Source organism: Orbicella franksi, chromosome 9 (genome assembly GCF_964199315.1).
Source record: "Orbicella franksi chromosome 9, jaOrbFran1.1, whole genome shotgun sequence".
NCBI lineage: Eukaryota > Metazoa > Cnidaria > Anthozoa > Scleractinia > Merulinidae > Orbicella > Orbicella franksi.
Window position 1 is genome coordinate 29,453,066 of NC_138153.1, and position 7,500 is coordinate 29,460,565.

Sequence of the window (7,500 nt, forward strand, 5' to 3'; positions counted from 1 at the left end):
CCAAAAGACAAAATTCAACTAATTTTCTTGAACATTTTAAAAATAGTATATAGTATTTTAAATTGTTTTAAAATGACAGTAAATGTAGCGCATTGAAATCTCCTTTTTACTTTATGTAATTTTTGACAAATGCTGGAAATCCGTTTTCTAAAATTATGAGTCAGTATTCTCTTTTTGAAGAAAAACAATTGATCTACTTCATAACGTATTCAGGGGAATTAGCTCAAACGGTAGAGCGCCCGCTTAGCATGCGGAAGGTACCGGGATCGTTACCCGGATTCTCCAAGGAAATCAAACACATTTTTGCTACTCATTGCAACATTTTTTTGTATTTTCTTTTCTTTTTGCTGGTCTTTTTCCCCTTCTTATCTACTGTTACTGTTATCTCTGCGGGTAGAGTGCCATCATTACTTCTTGATATGAGTCTCCTGCTGTACTACAGTCACTCTGATATCTCCTGGCACTAGAACAAAGGTCCTTGGTCGTTTATTCTCTCTCTCCGCCGAGGTAGGCCGAGATAACGACTCCACGAACTGAAAGGAGCCGACCGAAGGGCCAAGGTCTTGAGTTCAACCCTTACCCAGACCATTACCAATACTTCTTCTTCTCTACCTGACAGCAGGACTTCATTTAGTTTTTTTGTTTTCGGTTTTGCAGTACGAATATCTAAGGCGTTGATCATAACAAACGATAGAAAGAAAGACATCACCAATTTTGGATTCTCTTTTATTCAGTTTCTAAAGTACTATCGATTATCTCATTACTTACAAATTTGTTCTCTGAAGTTACTGAACAGGCTATATTAAGGACAGGAATTATTTTATAACCAAACCCAAGAAACCTTTGTCTGGGGAATTAGCTCAAATGGTAGAGCGCCCGCTTAGCATGCGGGAGGTACCGGGATCGATACCCGGATTCTCCAAGACACCTTTTCTTCTCATAAGAACACTGGGGCTTTTTTTTAATTTTCTCGTTTTTGTTGTTGTTTCTTTCCTCCATATTTTATTTTTTTTTTGCGACAAGCCTACGGTAGAAATCCAAGTAGATTGACTTAACGTTTTCCGCAAAAATCACTCTATTGCTGCTCTGTTCTGACTAAAACAAATGTCCAGGGTCGTTCCCCGATATATAACAGATCTGGTTATCCTGCTAAACTAGCTTCAAATTGTCATGTTTTTTTGTGTCAGTATTGTCTGTTTCTTTTCATGTAAAAGGGATTACTGGAACATCACCGCAGATGATGATCTACTAGATACCGTAATATCGATCATATAAATCTTTAAATCTACTTAATCACACTAATTTGACTCATAAGTTTCTATCAGCAGTTTATTCAGGGGGATTAGCTCAAATGGTAGAGCGCCCGCTTTGCATGCGGGAAGTACCGGGATCGATACCCGGATTCTCCAATGCCAAGTTTTTTGCAACAATAGTAACTTTTTTTTGTCATTTCTTTCCTTTTTGTAGTTCTCTTTTTCTTATTTATCTGCTCATAGAACGCGGGTAGTACTAGTGTGTCATGACTTCCTGCGCAAAATCACTGTATTCCAGTCACTCTGCTCTCTACTGGCACACGCTAAAACAAAGGTCCTTGTCGTTCACGCTCAGGCTATCTCCAGCAGCCGAGGATGGCGAAGATGACGACCTTGGAGTGTCTGATGTCTCGGGCGATATGAAAGAGAAAAGTTTTGCGAACTGCCACGCGCTCACTCTTTACCAGAGTCAATGGTAGCATTTAAAATCCGGTCCTGCAGTAGACTACAAACTAATTTGAGTTCCTATTTCAACAACTGCTTGGTTGCAGTTGGTCCGTTAGCTCAGTCGGTAGAGCGTGGTGCTGATAACGCCAAGGTCGTGAGTTCGACCCTCTCACGGACCACGACAATGTATTTTTTTTTTGACTTTGTGTTTGTTTTTTGTTGTTGTTTTGTTACGTGATTCAAAAACATTTTAAAGCTGATGTTCGTCTCTTTTTTCTCAGCAAACGCCTCAAGGAAAACACTGAGAGCAATACCTGGATCTTGAACACAGGCTACAAAGTGGCTGAACTAGATTACAATCTCCATGTTCTGTTGAGTCAATATTCTCTGTTTGAACAGAAAATTGAGATACTTTAAATCTATTCAGTTACACCAACTGCAGCCACTACTTTCAAATGGCAAACGCGTATTCCGGGAAATTAGCTGAAATGGTAGAGCGCCCGCTTCGCATGCGGGAAGTACTGGGATCGATACGCGGATTCTCCAAGGCCAAGTTCTTTGCAACAATAGTAACATTTATGTCTTTTCTTTCCTTTTTGTAATTCTCTTTTCCTCATTTACCTGCACATGACTGTCTGCACAAAATTACTGTATTAAAGTAGCCTACAGTACAGGCGGATTAGCGTGTTCTAGCGCAATACGTTCGTGTATCGCGCTAGAGCCTGCTAATCCGCTTGTTCTGCAAGCTAGTATTAAAGTCACCGTGCTATCTACTGACACTAGAACAAGGGTCCTGGTTGTTCACCCTATATCTCCAGCAGCCGAGGATGGCGAAGATGACGACCTTGGAGTGTTTGATGTCTTGGGTGATATGAAATCCCGAAAGGAGTCTAGCGAACCGCCAAGCATTCATTATTTCTCGAAATTAGATGATAACATTTAAGATGATTTAAGAATCCAGTCTTGCAGTATTCTAGAAGCTAATTTGTAACAGCAAATTGTCCGTTAGCTCAGTCGGTATAGCGTGGTGCTGATAACACCAAGGTCGTGAGTTCAATCCCCAGACGGACCACAAATATTTATTGTTATTATTTTTGATACGTGGATAAAAAAGGTTGTAAAGCTGATATTCGTCTCCGTTTCTTTGCAAACTGCTTAAGGACAAACTTGAGAGCATTACCTGAATCACGAACACAGCCTGGCTACCCTGTCTGAACTTACTTACAACTCTCATGTTCTTTTGAGTCAGTATTCTCTGTTTGAACAGGAACTTGAGCTACTTTAAATCTATTCAGTTACAGCGATTGGAGACACAACTTTCAAATAGTTAACGTATTCCGGGGAATTAAATCAAATGGTAGAGCGCCCGCTTAGCATGCGGGAGGTACAGAGATCGATACCCGGATTCTCCAAGGACAAGACAATAACATTTTTGCTACTTATGGCAACATTTTTGTCGTTTCTTTTCTTTTTGCTGGTCTTTCTTTCCTAATTTATCTCCAGTTACTGTTATCTACGTGGGAAGAGTGCCATGGCTCCCTGCACAAAATCACTCGACTATAGTCACTCTGCTATTTCCAGGCGCTAGAGGAAAGGTTCTTGGTTATTTGCTCTCTGTCTCCGGCAGCCGAGGAAGGCCAAGATAACGACCTCACGAACTGAAAAGATTGTGTTTTGAACCCTCACAAAGACCATTACCAATGATTCTTTTTCTCTACTTGACAGCATGACTTCACCTGTTGTTTTTTAGTATACGAGTATCTAAGGCATTGGTCATCTGCTATTCAAACATTGTGTTTGGGGAATTAGCTCAAATGGTAGAGCGCCCGCTTAGCATGCGGGAGGTACCGGGATCGATACCCGGATTCTCCAATGATACTGTTTTTTTTTTTATTCTCGTGAAAAAATGATATTTGCTACGCAGCTAAATATTGTTTTTTTAAATAACTTGTTTTTGCTGTTGCTTTCTTTCTTTTTTTACATCTTTTGTCAGAAGCCAACCGTTTAGACACCCAAGTAGATTTTCCTAACGTTTTACGCCAAAAAGCACTCTATTGCTGCTTTTCTTTTCACTGGACAAATTTCCAAGGTCGTTCCCCGATATATAACGGATCTGATTACCTTGCTGAACTAGCTTAAAATTGTCAAGTTACTGTGTGTCAGGATTGTCTGTTTCTTTTCTTGTTAATGGATTAACCCATCACCGCAGATGATGTTCTACTAAATACGGTAATATACATCATGTATATCTCTAAATCTACTCAATCACAGTTCTTTCACTCATAAGTTTCCAATGGGGGGTGTATTCTGGGGAATTAGCTCAAACGGTAGAGCGCCCGCTTTGCTTGTGGGAAGTACCGTGATCGATACCCGGATTCTCTAAGATAAAGATAATTTATTTGTCTTTTTCTAAATGTAACATAGCTAAATGAAAAAACAGTTGTTTGCTGCTATCTGAATAGTTTTGACGAACTAAGAATATAAACTAGACCGTAAGTTCTAAGTTCAACTCGTGTATGCAATGAAAACTGGTAATAAATGTTCACGTTGTTGGATTGTTGCGGTGTTTTTCACTCCGAAATACAAAATTCAGATCTACAGTAATTCTTTAATGTTATCTGGTAAATTACCACTTCTTGAATAATTTTAAAATAGCATTTTTAAGTGATTTAAAATCACAATAAAGGTAGCTTGTTAATATCTTTTTTCGTTTTCAGCAAAATTTGTCGAAAACATGGATATAGCTTCGCATTATCAGTTTATTTTATTACATAGCCTTATTTTCATTAGAATACCTGTACAATGGGGGATTAGCTCAAATGGTAGAGCTTTGCATGCGGGAAGTACCGGGATCGATACCCGGATTCTCCAAGATGAAGATTATTTTTTTTGTCTTTTTCTCTTTTTTGCGATTCTTTTTTTCTCATTTTTCTGCTCATAAAACGAAACTAAATGTGACATAATTAAGTAAAAAAATAGCTGTTTGCGGCTAATTGAATAGCTTTAACGAACTAAGAATATAAACTAGATCACAAGTTCTAAGTTCAAGTCGTGTGTTTTTTTGTTTTTTGTGTTTTAATGTTCACGTTGTTGGAATGTTTCGGTGTTTTTTACTTCGAAATACAAAATTCAGATCTACAGTAATTCTTTAATGTTATCTGGCAAATGATCAGTTCTTGAATAATTTTAAAATAGCATTTTTAAGTGTTTTAAAATCACAATAAAGGTAGCGCGTTAATATCTCCTTTCATTTTCAGCAAAATTTGTCGAAAACATGGATATAGCTTCGCATTATCACTTTATTTCATTACATAACTTTACTTTCATTAAAACACCAGTAAAATGGGGAATTAGCTCAAATGGTAGAGCGCCCGATTAGCATGCGGAAGGTACTTGGATCGATACCCGGATTCTCCATTTGTTTTTTTTAAGATAACAAAAGCTCAATTTAAGTTTCGATTCTAATTTGCCAGTACATGACTTGAGACTGCTGCAAAAGTAGAAGAATCGTTTTATCGAAAAATTGATAACGTTCGAAAGTTCAACTTCAGTTGCTATTACTGAAGTGATTTAAAGTAGCTCAATTTTCTATTCAAACAGAGAAAACTGACTCAAAACATTAGAATTGTAAGCTAGTTCAGGCTGGGTAGTCTGTGTTCATGATTCAGGTATGTAATGCTCTCAGAGTTGTCCTTAGAAGAGTTTGCTAAAAACAGAGAGACAAATACAAGCTTTAAAATGTTTTTGAGTCACCATACCATATAAAAAAAAATAGTCGTGGTCCGTGTGAGGGCTTAAATTCCACAACTGCTTAAGTTGTGCGCATAACTCCCATGATCAATCATGTCTTCATATCTTTCTCCACAGTTCAAATAAATGAGTTTTCATATATACACTTTTATTCTTCACCTTCTAGGGTATATTACGAACTCACAAAGTGGACAGCTCCCAGTTAACTTGATGATCAATCATGTCTTCATATCATTCTCCGCAGTTCAAATATATGATCTTTCATGTATACACTTTTATGACAATTTTAAGCTAGTTCAACAGGGTCATCAGATCCGTTGTATATCGGGGAACGACCTGGGACTTTGTTTCAGTGAAAAGAAGAGCAGCAATAGAATGCTTTTTGCGAAAAACGTTAGGACAATCTACTTGGATTTCTACCGTAGGCTTGTCACAAAAAATTAAAAATGGAGGAAAAAACACAATAGACACGGAAAAAATAAAAAAACCCCTCAATGTTATCACGAGAGAAAAATGTTCCTTGGAGAATTTGGGTATCGATCCTGGTATTTCCCACATGCTAAGCGGGCGCTCTACCAAACTGAATAGATATAAAGTAGCTCAATGTTTCTGTTCAAACAGAGAATACTGACTCAAAAGGACATGAAAATTGTAGGCTAGTTCAGCCAGGATAGCCCGAGTGAGTTCATGATTCCTACTGTTTTCCTTGAGGCGTTTGCTGAAAAAAAGAAGCGAACTTCAGCTTTAAAATGGTTTTAAATCCACGTAACAAAAAACACATGAAAAGTAAATTGCCGTGGTCCGTGTGAGGGTCGAACTCACGACCTTGGCGTTATCAGCACCACGCTCTACCTACTGAGCTAACGGACCAATTGCTGTTGCGCATTTGTTAAAATAAAAACCAAATTAGTTTCAGTCTGTTGCAGGACCGGATTTTAAATGTTACCATCTACTTTGCTAAAGAATGGGCACTTGGCAGTTCCCAAAACTCCCTTAGGTATTTCATATCACTTGAGTAATAAGACACTCCAGGGTTGTCATCTTCACCATCTTCGGCTGCTGGAGATAGAGATTGAACGACAAGGACTTTTGTTCTAGTTCCAGTAGAGAGCAGTGATAGTAATACAGTGATTTTGTGCAGCAAGTCATGGCACACTCCTCGCGTTTTATTAGCAGATAAATGAAGAAAAGAGAACTGCGAAAAGAAAAGAAAAGAAAAGACAACAAAATGTTACCATGGGCAGGAAAACTCTTGATCTTGGAGAATCCGGGTATCGATCCCGGTACTTCCCGCATGCAAAGCGGGCGCTCTACCATTTGAGCTAATCCCCCAGAACATATCCCACTGTGGAAACGTATGGATGAAATTGCAGTGATTGAGTAGATTTACAGATTTATATGATCTATATTACGGTATCTGGTAGATCATCATCTGCGGTGATGGGTTAGTCTATTTAACAAGAAAAGAAACAGACAATACAAAGGCGTCACAAAAGAATATGACAATTTGAACCTGGTTCAGCAGGATAATCAGATCCTTGAGTTCTGCGGTAAGCCTCTGATAAAAAAAACAAAACAAAACAAAACAGCAAAAACAGGCAATTAAATAAATAAAAAAAATATTTCAGTGATAACAAAGATCGTTGTTATCATTAGAAAAAAAAAGAAGTATCACTGGAGAATCCGGGTATCGATCCCGGTACCTCCCGCATGCTAAGCGGGCGCATGGCATTTGAACTAATCTCGCAGTTTTTTTCTGCTTTTGGTTATAAAACAATTGCTTTCCTTTATATAGCGAGTTAAGTAACTTCAGATAACGAATTTCTAAATAATAGGATTGGTTATATATCTCTTTTTATGGTTTGCGAACGACTTATGGGCAGGGAGGAGTGGTGGGAGGGAAGTTAATTCCAAAAACATATGGTTTGGGGTGTGCCACCCCTCTTGCGCTATTTGACACCAAAATCTACGATTTTTCCTACCCTATTTATGGCCTGATGAAAAACTGAATACGATAAGCTATTTAAGAGCTGACCTTTATATCTATACT

At 38.2% G+C, this 7,500-nt stretch overlaps 4 non-coding genes across 4 annotated transcripts; 3 read left to right on the plus strand and 1 right to left on the minus strand.

The window, feature by feature from the left end:
* The first annotated feature begins 849 nt into the window (after window positions 1–849).
* On the plus strand, window positions 850–922 carry Trnaa-agc (transfer RNA alanine (anticodon AGC)). Its single transcript has one exon. It is a non-coding gene; the product is annotated as a tRNA-Ala (tRNA).
* An 884-nt stretch (window positions 923–1,806) lies between these two features.
* Trnai-gau (transfer RNA isoleucine (anticodon GAU)) lies at window positions 1,807–1,879 on the plus strand. Its single transcript has one exon. It is a non-coding gene; the product is annotated as a tRNA-Ile (tRNA).
* A 1,620-nt stretch (window positions 1,880–3,499) lies between these two features.
* Window positions 3,500–3,572, plus strand: Trnaa-agc (transfer RNA alanine (anticodon AGC)). The gene has a single exon. It is a non-coding gene; the product is annotated as a tRNA-Ala (tRNA).
* A 2,675-nt stretch (window positions 3,573–6,247) lies between these two features.
* On the minus strand, window positions 6,248–6,320 carry Trnai-gau (transfer RNA isoleucine (anticodon GAU)). Its single transcript has one exon. It is a non-coding gene; the product is annotated as a tRNA-Ile (tRNA).
* Window positions 6,321–7,500: the final 1,180 nt, after the last annotated feature.